Raw genomic sequence first — 15,734 nt, forward strand, 5'->3', positions numbered from 1 at the left:
GAGGGATGGAGGGATGGAGGGATGGAGGGATGGGTGTCTGTGAGCCCTGGATTGCCCTGGGCATTTCCTTCAGGAGGGAAGCAGCGCATCCTGGGAGGTGAGCTCCCTGCAGCAGGTGCTGGGCTGCCATCGCCTCGCTGGGGTTCCTCAGCCCTCCGTGCAATCCACCCCTTGCACATTCCTGGCGCTGCCTGCGGGGGGATGTTCGCTCGGGCAGGGGCTCAAGGCATCCTGAGCTCCCAGGTGTGTCCAGGCACCATCCACAGCACTTCAACTACAGCTGTGCTTAGTCACTCCTAGAGAAAATGCCTTTATAATAATCTTTAAAAATAAAACCTAAACCGCTTCAGAGCCAATAAATTGAGTTTTATGCCATCTCATCTTCTGGCTGGATTCAGTGAAGGAAAGATTATCAGTATTTGGATGATGGAGGGTAATTAATTTATGGAATTGCTGGCTCACAGTAGAGGCCATGGCCACATCTACCCAAAGAAGTGACTAACAAAGGAAACAGCTGAACTGGGACAGAAAATAGCTCAGCATTTGCTAAACTATGACTGACTGGCAAAAGCCCCAAGGCGAGGCTGCCCTGGGACTAGTTACACCATTCAGTGTAGTTACACCATTTTAGTGACATGCACTTCGTGGTGTTCAGACATGATTAAATATCAGAAAAAAGGATCGTGAAGCTGAGTCTGTGTTGATAATTCAGGTTTGGACTGAATTTTCAGCACCTTTTGAATTGCAGATAGGTTTTCAGATGAATCTTGACAGAGGGTGATCATTCTAGTGTGCACAGTGCAAAAAACAGAAATAAATATCAAAGTTTTGAAATCCCATCTGGTGTTTCCTGCTTCTAAACAGCCCAGGTCTGGTAGAGGAATGGATTTTCTTTCATAAACTCCCAATTGTAGTCAACTGAATGAAATTCTGAGATTTTATTTGGCTGAGTTTTCAAGCCAAGTCAACCACTTTGTTCTGAAGAGCTGGAAAACTACTTGATGGAGCTCAGAATTGCTTTCTGGGTGTTGTCTTGCTCCAGAGAATCCTTTTCCCTTCTGTGTAGGAGCAGACAGATGTATTTCTGAGTTAGCAAAAAATCATTTGAAATTTAGGCATGGCAAAAAACCAGTCTGTAAAGCAATGATATCTCCTGAGCCAAGGTGGTTTTTGCTGCCAAGTGCTGCTGTTTGGAAAAGCTTTGAACTTTTCAGGAAGAGATCCACTAGGACATCTTTCAATAGGAATGATTTTGTGCTATAGAAATATTGTAAATGGATATATGGTGTGGAGATATAATTAGAGATGTCTCAAAATAAATCCCTAACTATTTCAGGGTTAGAGTCCACAGTGGTCGTCTAAGTTTATTCAGATTTATATTTTTGTGAAATTCCTATGGCTCCATTTCTTTTGCATATTACTCTTAAAAAGGGAATATATTGTCCTTCCATTCCTCCCCCATCCATCAATCTAATCTAATTTAATGTAATCCAGCCTAAACTAAAATAATGAAGACAGACAACCCTTCAGAGCCAAACACAATTAATTCATACACATTTAAAATGAAATTTCTTTTTTCATTTGGAATTTCCTGTTGAGTTGGAGGTGCCCTAAATTATTTCAGGTAATCATCTAATTGAATATACAACACAAATATCTGGGTGTAAATAGAAAACGTGCTACTTTTTCCAAGTTAATCAACAAAAATTCAAAATAATTTAATTATTTTTATATTTTAAATAATTTTTATATATAATTTTACATATTTTACTAATTAAACAAATCAAATATTTAATTATTAAAATTTAATGCTAGTATGTACCTCTCTTCATGCATTCACTATTGTGAGACATCCTAACAGGGAACTCTGAAAAGACAATTTGGATTCTATCTTTTCATCCTGATGCTTGGCATCATTACAGAGAATCTCTTGTATATGGGAGAAATATCTTTTCCTGTGCAGTTTTCCTTCCAAGGGCTCATTTGGTGCCTGCAGGGCTGGGGGCTCAAAGTGCTGTAACAGAGGGAGGAAAGTGCAGGTCCTGAGCTTGCCTCACTTGGGAAGAAGAGGTTTAATATTCTGAGCAGAAGCTGTTTCTTTCCACTCAGAAAATAATTTTCAGGTTATCTCACACTATTTTGTAAAAGGTTTAAACTAAAAGTTTAAGTGAAAGGCTTAAGCTGAAGACAGAGCCCATTCCCCAGCCCCTGGGCTGTGGGGTTGGCTGAGGTGAGCAGGTGTAAATCCACAGGTGTAATGCAAAAACCTGAGCTGGAAAGACAACCCAGGCCCTGATGGGCACAGGCAATCCTCAAGTGGAAGAGGGAAGAAGTTAATTGACCTCTCCAGGGCCTGTATTCCAGGTAGGAATCTTCAGAAGTCCCACCAAGGTGGACAGCAATGTCTGGAGGATCCCTCTCTTGACTAGAAAAGTAACTGCAGTGGCTGCTGTGAGACCCCAGTGTCCCATGACCATAACTGAGGTGGGATTAGGGCTAAATTGGTGTTCACACAACAAACCAGGCACACCCAGCTCAGTCAGAAGTGGAATTAAGTGCAACAAAGTGCCGGGGAGGTGGCACAGGTGGGAGTTTGTTGCTCATTTTCCAGTCATTGGAGGAAGGAAGTCTTGCTTTAAATTGAGCCTGTATGTGCAGAATACTATGAGATGCTATATATGTGTGTGTGTTATAGGCTTTCCCTGGGTATCTGCTCTCTCCAGGCTTTGGTAATTTACTATTCCCTGTGTGGTTGTCCCACTCTTTTGGTTATCCCACATGTTCAGGCAGTGGTGCCATGGCAGGGGAGCAGGAAAGTCCCCTGCATGGAGGCTCAGGTGAAAAAACCCACTGGGCTTGATTGATTTGGGTAAATATACTGAATTTACCAGAGTTGTCCCTGATTTTTATGGTTGGAGTGGGCTTTGCATCCCCCTTCTGTGTATTTAATAGATCTCCCTGTGGAAGGGGAGGGACAGCAGACAGGAGAAATCCCCACAGGTTTAGGTCTTTGAGGAAAAGCTTGTGGATGCTCCCTGCATTGAGAACCTTATGAACTCCAAAATCAAAGTGTTCCATGAACCCTCGAACTCCACCGGGCCTTGCCTGGCCCGGTGTAAAGGCCTCAGTTCCTTGTCACCCCCTCTTTGTTACTTGGCTGTATTTTATGAGCAGGGAAGCACAGCTGTACAATCTCCCCATCTCAGTGTAATTGCATCAGACACTTGGAGGCCATCAGGTTGCCAGTCAAGCTGGTATATAATGAATTTACTTGACATGCAGAGGTCCTTATGTCACAAAAGGTTTTCTCATTATATCTGAGCTTTTACTTGTTTATCAAGAGCCTCCACAGGGGGAGAAGTGCTGCAGGAAGCTGCCTCGTAGCTCAAAATTCATCAGAAAGGCTCACCTGGCTGTAAGTTTTCAGTTTTATTTGCAGCTTGCAGGAGAAGATCTGGCTGCAAATACCCTTTGTGAAGAATCAGCACCGAGGAATGACATGGACAAGAGTGATTCCTTGTAAGTGGCAGTGTAATATTCTCCCTGAGGTGTGTTGGGACTCTTGGGGGGTTTATCTCCCCTTCACAGTGAGATAAGCAGTGTTAAATGGTGGCTGCACCTTTGTCTTCACTGAAAGTAACAATTAGATCTGGTCTTAATAAATCCCATGACACATTTAGGGACATGCAATGCAGTCATTTCTGGATCCTGGATATGTCTGGCTCAGCACAGGGCACAGCATGCAAAGAGCTCCTCAGAGTGCAGGAAATAGTGCCCTGAGCCTCCATCCTTCAGCAAGGTGGGAACAGGGATTTGATATTGTGGCAGTAGGCAAAGTCATGCAAAACCCCACAGGAGAGCCACAGAAAGGATGCAATTGTGCAATTGCCAGGCAACTGGGCCTGTTCCCCTTGGCAATGTTTGTGACTGTACCCCCTGAGGCTGCATTAGTGCTGGGGGGAGCTGGGACCCCCAGTGAGACCTTCCCTGCTCTTAGAGAGCCTTTGGTGTGTGGGGTTGTCACTGAGAGAGCAGCCACAGGTTCAGCATCTGCACAAGTGTCCCTGCACAGCTGAGCCCAAAGCCTCCCCTCTGCACAGGGCTCAAGGAGAGGTCCCAGCCCGGCTTTGGCAGCCCCTTGGCAGGAGATCTGAGAGCCCAGGCCCTCCTGTGAGCCCAGATCCAAAGCTCTGCAGCACCTTGCCAATGATTCCTGCTCTTTGTGGGGGCTCTCTGGGTGTGATGTGACATTGCTGCTGCTCCATGGGATATTGCTGCTGCTCCACAGCACTGGGGATTTGGTTGGCTCCTCTCTCCAGCAAGGGCCAGGGTGGGAGCAATATCTCACATGAATGAGATAAGGGGAGACAAAGCAAATGGGGAAGAAAGGAAGCTTGTAGCTTTTCAAGTTCAATGAGGCTTACCAGGCCTTCGGGGGCCTCTTCAAATCAGAGGCCAAGTTAAAAGAGCATGCAGAATTCAAAGCCTGTCCTTTTCCAGGCCCTCTGCTGGCTTTGAAAATCATCCCAACTCATGTTTGCTCTTGTTTCGCTCCCTCTTCCCCTTCTTTCCTACCTTTCTCACACAGACACATGCCCCACCCTTCTCCCCATGCAAAACTGTCTCCCCAAAATCTGCTCAAAAGCAGCTCCTGGTAGAGTGATGCCCAGCCCCAGGAGCAGGTGGCTGTTTCCATGTCCCCAGATCGTGAATGTGGGATGTATGCAGGTGGCAGCCAATGGTGGGCAACATCAGCAAAGAACACAATTGACCCTCTAATCCCTTGTTGCACAGAGCTTTCTCTCAGCCCAGAGAAACTCAGAACCAGAATAAACAGTTCCTTCACACTGCAAACATTAAAGTGTTTCTTCTGCTGGCAGACACATGCTTTGGAAGGTGGCTGTGATGAGGAGTGCAAAGGCTGGGGGCTTTCATTCCAGGAGTTACAGTATGGGCCACCAGTTTCTGGAAGGAACCAAGGGCTGCAAGTGGGGGGACCTGGAAGAACAGGACCTTCATTTCAATAAATGAAAGTCCTTTCATTTCAGGACTTCAATAAAACCTCCATTTTTGCTGCTGACAGTGTGACTTTGCTTGCAAAAGGAGGTTGATGCACCTGAGATGCTTCATAAGTAAGGGCTCTGCACCAAAGGGTGTTCCTAAGGCTGGCTTGGGTGGGATCCATGTCCGGCTGCTCAGAGGAGAACTGTAAAAATGTCTGTCAAGCACTGCACCTCCAAAGCCTTGGCTGAACGATGGGAGATTTGCTGCCAGCTCCTGGCACTTTTTAGGACATTGTCCACAGTCATCAGCTGCTGAGTTTCTCTCATTTGCTCCCAGGCATGCAAATGAGCGGGAGGGGTTGCTGAAGGCACAGGGCTGGGGACAGGGGATGTGACAATCACCAGAGGGAGGGAGCAGCCCTGTGCTGGAAAGCAGCAGAGCTCACTCCGGAGCCCACTGAGCACAGGGAGGGCTCTGCAGCTCGGTGACACAGGGGTGGATTGCACCTCGTGGTCGCAGATGTCAGTGAGCAGCCGGGAGATGTCAGATCAGGACCAGCTCCTCGGCTGACACAACCTTGTGTGGCCCTTTGTCAGTATTGTCTCAGCTCCTCTGAAAAGAAACCCTTGGTCTTGTTCTTCTCCTCTGGGCTGGGAAAGTGATTATTTTTATGACCTGGCCTTAGGTTGATGGAAATATGTGCAGCTTTTGTCACACATTTCCCTGTCCAAAGTGCATTTTCCTCCTTTTTGCTATTCATGCTTTGTGTTAACCCCAGGGTTGGGGAGGTGCAGGCAGGGAGCCAGGTACACCTCAGCTCTGCCCTGGCCTCGATCCCCATGGGGATCAGCCAATGCACCCCACACCTGACCCAGTGCACAGGGAGCCAGCCCCACACATGACCCAGCCCCAGGCTCCTACCCCAGCCCTCACTGCCCCTCTCCAGAGCTGCCTCCTGCTGCCAGGACAAATGCTGGGACAGGGGGGCTTAAAGGCACACAAACACCAGGAAGAGATGAGGAAACTCCTCAAACCCATTTCCATAAAATGCTGAAACCTATCTAGTTTCTGGATGCTCGAGCCTATTTGGGATAGGATAGGATATAGGATAGGATATGGGATAGGATATGGGATGGGATGGGATAGGATAGGATAGGATAGGATAGGATAGGATAGGATAGGATAGGATAGGATAGGATAGGATAATGTGGTTATTTCTATCTCTACAGATAAATAGATATATGGGAGATCATATTGCCTGGTTTGCTTTGCTGTTTCTTTCCCCTTGCTTTGGCATCAGCCTTTGCATCACTACAAAGAGAGTCCCCAACCCTGGAAATGTCCAAGGCCAGGCTGAGTAGGCCCTGCACAACTCTGTGTTGGTGGGGCAGAAGTTACCTACTTGTGGGGGATATTTCAGAATTCAATAGCACACATATTTCACATAAAATATCTTCACTGGAAGCATGGTCAGGCATTGAAACAGGCTGCCCAGGGAAGTGTGGAATCACCATCCCTGGAGTGCCCAGAAGATGCCACTTGGGCTTTGGTTCAGCAGTAAACAAGGTGGTGCTGGGTTAATGGCTAGACTCAATGATCTTAAAGGTATTTTCCAACCAGGGGATTTCTCCCACATCTTTCTGCTCTCTCTCCACAGGTGGGATGGTTGCAACAAAGGCCAAAATTCACTGCAGACAGAGCTGAGCACATTATTCCAGTTCGCTGGCAGTGGTGAGGCCGTGCAGTGAGTCTTGGGATGGATCCTGTTGGAAAATTATCCTGCTTTCCTGGTTCTCACATTTTCCACAGGTTTTTCAGCAGCCTTATCAGAAAGGGCAGTGAATAAACAGCCTGTCTAAGTTGGATTCTTTCTTTACCCCAGGAAAGAGCTCTATGGACGAGGTTAAAGGCAAGAGATGCCCTGGGAGGAGCTGGTATTTGCCTGCCTGGAGTGCTCTGGCTCTGTGAATAATAGGAGTCATTTCCTTTCCAGGATTGTTGGTCTTTTCACTTAATATGTCATTTTTCCCAAGGGCTGTAATGATGAGGAGAGCCAGAGATGCTGAGGAACAGGCAGGTGATTCCTTGCAAGTGCCAGATGATCTACAACACACTGTTATCAGGGCAATATACTTCTTTCATACACTGAGCAAGGTTTCTTTTGTAGCCCATGGGTTTGATCTCTACCAGGCCAGCTCTTTTTATCAGTTTGTCAGTTCCAGTGAAGCAGAAGTATTTCTGCTTGCTTGTCTGTAATAAATTCTGATTGGTCTTGTGCTGACTGTAAGGCTAAAACAGAAAGATGCTCCTCCCATGACATTGAAAGCAGCTGAAAGGAGGGGCAGGAGAAGATTGCAAGGCAATCAAATAGCCCCGAGGTAACCTGTCCTTTGGGATTTGCTTTGGTCTCTTGCTGGTGCCCATCTCCCTTTTCCTCTCCCAGCAGCAGTACCTTCTGCCAGATGGCTGTTATTTTTTACAGGGCTACAGATAATTATAGCTGTCAAGGGCATGCCAGAGTAGTTAGCATTTATGGTGTTAGGGGAGATTACCCTCTAAATGTTAATAGCAGGCACAGCCATGCTAACTTTCACTCCAGATCTGTGGTGGAGCTCGGGATGCTCTGAGGGTCTCAGACGCACAACATAAGCACTCCCTGTTTTGGAAACCCTCCACACACACCTGCTGCTCACACACCTGGTCATGATGTGTTAGGACAATGGGGTCTCTCACCAATGAAGTTGTGCAACCATCAGGCCCAGAGAGGTTTGATTTCACCTGGTTCTCTGAGCTGGGGTACACCTGAAGCTATCCAGGAGCTGCTGTGTGTTTCCTGGGCATTCCTGTTGCCATTAGAACTCAGACCAGTGAGAGCACATGCTCAGTTTCAGCCTCTGCAGCTGCTTTGCCTGTGTTTTCAAAGGGTTTGATCAGCTATCAGAAGCTTGGGAAGGGCTGCTTCATGTGGGTGGATGTGGACATGGAATGGTGTAAGACGTGTCTTATGTCCCCAGGGCTGCTGGTGAGTCACAGAATTCTCTCAAGCCAGGATCTGCTCAGCTCAGATCACACATATCAAACAAGAGACAGCTCTTCCTGTTTGTTTGATGGCACCTGGTGCAACAGGGCTCAACCAACACCTCCAGCAGAGCTGCAAGGAGGAAAATCCAAAATAGCTGCTGCTTGAAATGGCTCAGAGACATAAATTTAGACCAGAACCTTCAATCTGCCCTAGATCCATTGGAAAACATTCCTAACTTTGCAAACTAGAACAATTTTCTGGTGTAACTCTGGTGTATACAGAAAAGACCTCCACACCTTGTACCTCTTGGGCCCAGGTCTCAGTGCTGCCAGGTTGTAAAGTGAAATTCTCATGCTGGCTGTAATAATCCCTTGTCCTGGCTGGCTGCTGCATGGTCTCACCACTCAGCACCAGCACCTTGCTCAGTGCAGTTTACTTAGACTGTGCTCTGCATTTGGGCAGATGGAAGGAAACCCATTTCTTGTTGGGTTTTGGATCATGAAAATGTGAAGGCTAAGGCTGAAATGAATTCTCATGGCCCCTTGCTGGGAGTGTAGATTTAAAAGACACCCATGTTTGGCCTCGGGGATGTGACCTTTTCCCATGGTCCCAGGAAAGTTGAAAAAAATTATCATATCAAAATCCCTTTTCCTGCTGGTCTGTAGCCAGGCTGGTTCAGAGGGTGTTTCATCTTTAGGTTGTTTCTTCTGCCTGAAGAGTCTTCTGCAGGCCCAGGGCAGGATTTATGACTCTTAACTCCAGGGAGCAGCACTGGTTTAACAGCAGAGGCAGCCTGGCCCTTCCTGTTTATTCTTCCCAAGGGCATCTGTCCTCCCTCAGGGAGGGTAATGAAGCAATGAAGAAGAGAGTGTCCCACACACTGTCCTTGGGGGAAAGAAAGAAAAAGTGAGTGAAAAGGTGAGTAATTAAAATGTTCTGTTCTTCAAGTCTCCTATTTCTGGCCTTGTTGTATTAAACAAAGGGAGAGGTGAGTGGGTTAGCAAACCTAGGGAAGGGGCCCCCAAAACCCAATTTGTTTGACACTAATTTGATTAAAGAATAAGGAGATTCATTGCTGATGCTTACATGTGGCTGCCTCCCTAAGCAGGAGAAATCCCCACAGCAAAGTCATCAACTGAGCGATGCCCTTGGCAGATCATGCCCTGCTCTCTCTGGGCCACAGTCTGCTCTCAGGTGCAGCAGCACTGCAGGCTGGCTCAGCTGAGGCCAGTGTGATGGGCTGTACAAAGACATTCTGCACCAAAAAAAGAGTCTGGCCTGGCAGGGTCTCGTTTTTCCAGCACTGTGCTGTGCTGGCTGCACTAGGATGTCTGCCCCATCTCATCTGAAAGGATGGGCTCAATCAACTGATGGGAATCAAGGCCTACTTGGAGCAAACAGGGGCAAAAATGCTTCAAATAAAGCAGAGATGTGGCTGCTTGCAGCCAGTACCTTTATTTTAAATGGAAATACACTTTGCAATATTTCCAGGATGATAAGGGAGCAGGGCTTTGACAAGGGTGTGGGGTTGGCAGGTTAAGCTGCTGCACAGACAATCCAGCCATGCTGGTTCACCAGAAGCCAGCTCTGTACACAGCTCTCCAGAGCATTTGCAGCCAGTGGGATGAGTTAATAACATCACACACATGTGAATAAGCATCTCAGGTGCTGCAATGTCAGCATGGCTGTAGCATCTTGATTATATCAATGAAGGGAGTGTTTTGGTCCTGCCAGCTGAGTACCCTCTCTGAGAAGCAGGAGGGAGGGAGGACTCCAAGGCATTCTTGAAATGGAAATGTAATTAGTCCGAGCCACAACTTTGTTACAATGCATTAACTCAAACCAAGAAAAAAAGAGGCTCCAAATCCAGGAACAGTGAAAAGAAAGCAAAAAATGTTTGCACAGAGTCAATCTGCCTGTTTATCCGGTTGACTGTAGATATTGCAGAATCACCCCTCTCCAGAAGGACTTTTCCCACTGACAACATTCCAGCAAGTGCAATACCTTTTCAGGAGCACCATAAACTTTGCCAGTTTTCCAGGAATAAACAGAGAGAGACATGAAAGTTCTCAGACTGGTAGCAAATTTGCAGAGCACAGCAAATTTCAGAAGTAGAACAAATTTTCCAATAAAGCTGAAAGGCCTTGGAGATGTCCCCTGCTTTCCTGAAATCTGAGGATAAATAAATTCACTGAAAATGGGGGAAGTGGCAACATTTCCACTGGTTTGGCAAGTTATGGATTGTTTGACATTTCAGTTGATTCTCCCATTTTCATGGAGACTTGGGGACCAGCAGAAGCAGAATTCAGTTTTTATTCTTCACCCAGGACATTTGGGTTGTCATCTTGGGATGTTCATGATTTAAACTGGGTTTCTAATGATAAAAGTCTATGTCCAGAAAAATTAAGGAAACTTTCTTATCCCAATAATTTTTGGCACTGAATAAGAACAGTCCCAGTAGCCTTTAGACATCAACTGTGTCTTTTCTAGAAGGAATGTTACTATTCTTTCTGTTTTAGGAGTTGGTTGAAGGTATCTCACACATTTTGCACCACATTAGAGATCTGAAAGTTCAAATTTTGATAGTAAATATTACACCTCTCCTCCACTGCCTGTAAAACGGATTCTTTATTATTTTTTTTCTGATTTTATAATTTTTAGCTTCAAAATATAGAATGGTCAAATAGAAAAACAAGTAGGGAGGCATTTCCAAAAACTGTTTATTCTTCCTCCACCTTCCCTGTTTTGCAAGACCAATGCCCTCTCCACCATTAAGATGAGAGAGGCAGCATCCTTTCCCCTTTGAATATCAAATTCTTGCTTTGCAGAAAGTGCCTGTATATATACACTGTAACCACCATCTTTAAAGTATTGAATCAAGGAGAAAAAGCCCTTTGAAGCGTAGAAACATCTTCCTCGCTTTGCTGCTGGTGCAAGGCTGTGCAGATAGGAAAACACTTGGAATGCTGTCTGCAAAAGGGAAGCACTGCCAGACCTGTGCTCAGACAGCTTTTATTTGAAAGACCTTGGTGTCCATCTTTAATTCCTCTCAGGCTGAAATGACTCTGCAAAACCTCAGCTGGAAAATCAAAATCTCAGCTAGGAAAGCAAAATCTCAGATAGGAAAGCAAACTGTCTATCCCTGCCTGCAGCTCCTGCTCACTGGGGATTTTCCAAGCTCAGCCCAGGTACTCCAGTCTGCTCCTTTATTGTTAATGGAGCAACAGAACTTTCTACAGCCAAAAGGATCCAGCCCAGGGAGCTGCAGCTTCCCAAGCCCCCTTCAGATACTGGGAGGCTGCCCTGAGGTCTCCACATAACCTCTCTTCTCCAGAATATTTTTTGTGTATTTAGGGTGTCTCCAGTTTGGGGCACTTCATTTCAAAAATAAGGTATGGAGCAAGAGTTGTAGTTCAAAGTAACAAGTAAATGCTATTAGGAGCCCAGAAATCCTCAGCTGCAAGAAGGGTCTGCAGTTATTAATCCTGGACAAGAAAGAACAGTGTTAAAATAAATGCTGTCAGAAAAGATGTAGCAAGTACTCAATACCCTCTGTCCATGGAAGGGAAAAGTCCTGTCCTTGAATTTCAGCTAAGATCAAGGTTAGAGCACCAGGTAAGCAGGAAAGGAGCAGAGCACGGACCAGAACAAGGAAGGCAGCGTGTTCATCCTGGGTGGTCTCTAACATCAATGAGCTCCACCTCATTTCTGAAGCCCTGAAGTGCCTGCTGTGTCACAACCTGGTTTTCCTGCACAGAGAGCTCAAAGTGCCCTGGTGCAAAGTGATCAATATCACAGCCCTGGGAGGGAGCTGTTCATTGCTCTAAAGAGCACTTGCACTGAAGGGCACCTAATGCATCAGGAGAATGAGGTGCCACCATTCACTCCACTTGTCTCTTTCCATCTGGTCAGTGGTGCCAGGAGTGAAACCCAGCAGTCCAGGAGAACAGGATTAATTTGTTAATGTTAACAAGCAAAAGGCCCTGCTGCAGAGGGGTGCTGGAGGGAGCAGCGTGCAGAAGTGGTCATTAAGGAAAGAGCTGTTCCACTGATGCATGAGAGAAATGCAGAGATATATGGATACTGCTCAGAGTCAAATGGTAAAGTGTAACTCACAGACATTAGGTGCCTCCTAAAGAATCACAGTGATGTATTCGGGCTTGGGTTTTCAAAGTCACCTAAAGGTAATTTCTTAAGGGATTTTAATATAATGTATTGGTTTGCTTTAAAAGAAAAAGAAACCCATCCATTTTAAACAATGGAAGACAAGAGAAGACAGTCAGCTGTAACTTAAAAGCATTGAGGGCTACATATCCATTTTGAAGAGGAGAGTAATTTTTCAGAGAGCTGAATGCGATGAAACACCTGGCTTCTGTCGTAATTCAGGGGAATGTCAGCACTTAATTCCCTTTAGTTAAGAGGGAAACACAATGAATTTGGTGCCAAACCATTCCTCTGCACAGAATAACATGTAAAAATATTTCCAGAGGATGTTTAGAGGATAACACAGGGCGATAATATGAAATACATGGTGATTTAACATACAACTACGGTTATATAATGCAGCCTTTATTGACAGCAGGATTGGCATGATGTTCAGTTACCCAGGGGAAATGACATCTCCTGCAGCTTAACAGCTATACTGTCAAATATGGTCAGTTTGTGCCTTGGGAGAGTTATTAAAATGGCAGAAATTAAAGTAATTGATTAGTATTTCCTTAAGATGCAATGATATTCCCATAAATCTTTAAATAAGAGGAATGTTCCTGAGACATGAAAGGACTTTGGGAATACATGTGGTGTGGGTGGCTCTTATGGAATAATAAATGCCTCTGGGTGACTTGTTGTTATGGCTCAGATACTGCATGATATTAACTTTAAGGGCTGCCTTCAGAACTCAGAAACTTTATGGACTCTTCTGTTTTATGATCTTGTAACCTCAAGTCCTTCATCCTGGCGAACAGTATCCTGTTCCATCCTGTGATTACCAGGTAGCTGCTGGCACCCTGCCCCTCTCAGCACCTCTCTCTCCAGATCAGCCTCCCTAATGAATGCTACTTTTACTGGGGTGGAATTGAACCACTTTAGACCATATTTCCTCAGCCATAAAAAGTTATCTGGGGTTTTACTGATCCTGAGTAATGTATTCACATTAGCTAATTAATTAATCTTGTTGAGTAACATATTAATTTCCTTTAATTTCCTATCCTTACTTGAAAGGTAGCATTTTTCTGCAACCAGTGTGGTGTGTAGGAAAGGATTTGTAGATTTGGACTTTCAAAACTTTGTAGTTTGGAGTCTTGACTCTGTGTTATGCAGCAAAATACACACAGGAATCTGTGAATGGCCACACACAGGGATAGAGTCCTGCCTTCACAAGCATAATTTCTGTCAGCAAAAACAAGCATTATGGCCCAAAAAGGCCTTTTAATGTAAGCAAGTGCCTCAGGAGCTTTCACCAATTCCAAAGATGCTTAAAGCCATCTGCAAAGGAGGATTGAGGTGTCCCAGAGGAATTTCCGAACCTCAATCCATCCCAGGTCCTTGATGTCAAGCAGGACCCGAATGAAGCATAATCCTCACCATGCTCTGTCTTCTCACAGGGGTGATCCCAGCTGTGCCCCATATCTTCATCACCTACTGCTGTCATTCCTTGGTGGGCTGGACAGGTCTCTATGGGCAAGGCACACTCAAGGGACAGCTCATTCACCTCATCACCACACTCTGCTGCTCTCCCAGGAGGAAAGGAATTGCTGCTGAGGGTCAGCCAGAGACTTTGGACTTTTATATGATTTTTGCATGAAATGTTCTACCTTGTTGCTGTTTTGTCTCTTCCTCCCCAGCAAGACCATGCTACTTCCCAAGACCTAATTATGTCCCTTCATCCTTATTTGTCCAGTGCTGAAAGGGGTGACAGGGCTGATATTCTTTCACTCAGCTTCTCAGAAACTTGATATTTTTTTTCTAATTTTCTTCTTTTAAAGATTTCTCAGCATTTCTCATCTGCTGTTTATATTTAAAGGCTGTCAAACTTATTTAAGTTAGCAAGAGCATTCCCCTCTCTGAGGAGGCTGGAAGAGGGCAATGCTCCTGCTCATCTTCACTCTGATGCCTTTTAATTATCCTCAGTATAAAAATGCTGATAAAAAAAAAAAAAAAGAAAACAAAGAAACAAGCAAGAAGTGTAGGTATTTTTCTAAATAAGTGGCACAAATTCACATATCAAACCCAAACACTGGGATTTTTTTTGCAGGGAGCTGTCTGGATTGTCAGTTAAGGAAATTAGCCCATCTATCACAGGCCTCTAATTTCCCATCACTTCCCCTGAAAAGTGTGAGCTTTTAGAGAAATTTTCTTAATTTTTCCCTCATTATTGTTTCTTTTTGACTTCCTCCAGTACTTAAGTAGAAAGATCCCAGAGGATTTAAGTGTCTAAACCAGAAACTTTGGAGCTCTTCTGTTTCTTGCATGAGCTCACCCGGACGTGCCAGGGAGCAGAGAGTGAGGGATGAGCCCATGTTTGGGGAGGGGAAGGATCAAGGGCCATGTTCAGCCCGGCACTGGTGCCCTCACGGTGTTAGGGGTGTTTGGGAATGTGTTACAGGGTGTTTGTGCAACACCCTGTGCATGTGTTTGCTGTGCCTGGGGGATCTGAAGGTGGCAGCTCCTACAGACACCTCTGTTTGTGATGCTGGTGCTCCCGGGGACTGTGTTTGTCGGGCTCAGTTTGTGCTGGACAATGCATGTGCTGTCCCCTGCACTCACTATCCCCAGCCACGGCTGCACATCCCTCACCCTCTGTTTTTGTTTGCCCACATGCCTCCCTTCCCCTTCTTTATTTCATGTTGTGGCTCCCCTGCAATTCCTTTAGGTTTCTAAATGTATTAAAATGGCAGAGTGGAAAAGAAAGCTGGAACAGCTGGGGATGCCTTGGGGACGGCGCTTCCTGGCCCCAGAGATTGCTGTGCTATCACATTGCACTAAATTGTTGCAGTGTTTAGCAAATAGCATTAATTAAAGTGGCACATCTGGCCTCTTTATCAGGGCCTGTGCAGTCCTGGTTTTGATCCTGCAGTGACAGACTGACGGTATCAGCATCTCTGGGTAAACACTCTCTACATGAGGGGAAGGAAGGCTCCCTTCATTCTGGAAAACTGGCTCCAGTGGAGGCACAGAAGCCTCATTGAGGAGCCTCCAACAGCCCCTGGAAAGGAAAAAACAGTCATTAGTAAAGTTCAGGCAACCAAGGTCCTGTCGATAGCAGCAGCTACCCCACCACTTCCTGGGCTTTCCCCTCTTCCAAATTAAAGGTCTCCCTCTCAGGTCGTAAGTTTGTGCTCAAACAGTCACTGAATCAAATGATCATCTGAAAATGAAGCTCTGCTCACCCAGGATTCCCCTTCCTTTTCCCCTGCAAGCACCCCACAGCCTGCATTGCAGCACCCTTCTTGAACAGAGAAGCTCTCAAACAAATACTTCTCTTAATTTTAGCTAACTCTGCCAGCCTCCTAGAGCCAAGGAAGGGAGCTGAAACTCTCCAATAAAGGATTAATGCACTACAAAAAGATACAAATTTCAGCTGTTAAAACTACCCAGATCCTTGGGGGCAAAAAAGGCAAGCTTTCACCATAGGCCTTGATCCCCCCAAATCACTGAAGTCTCATTCCATTGTTTCATGACAGGTATTTTTAAGAATACATCACCTTAG

General features: G+C 45.6%; 1 long non-coding RNA gene across 1 annotated transcript in view; it reads right to left on the minus strand.

Annotated features, from left to right (window-relative positions):
* Window positions 1–8,852: 8,852 nt before the first annotated feature.
* Window positions 8,853–15,734, minus strand: part of LOC107212632 — a 41,585-nt gene continuing 34,703 nt past the window's right edge. The window contains exon 3 of the long non-coding RNA XR_001524494.3: window positions 8,853–15,230. This is a non-coding gene — a long non-coding RNA (uncharacterized LOC107212632). The remainder of the gene's footprint in view (window positions 15,231–15,734) is intronic.

The sequence above is a fragment of the Parus major genome, chromosome 18, assembly GCF_001522545.3.
Source record: "Parus major isolate Abel chromosome 18, Parus_major1.1, whole genome shotgun sequence".
Lineage (NCBI taxonomy): Eukaryota > Metazoa > Chordata > Aves > Passeriformes > Paridae > Parus > Parus major.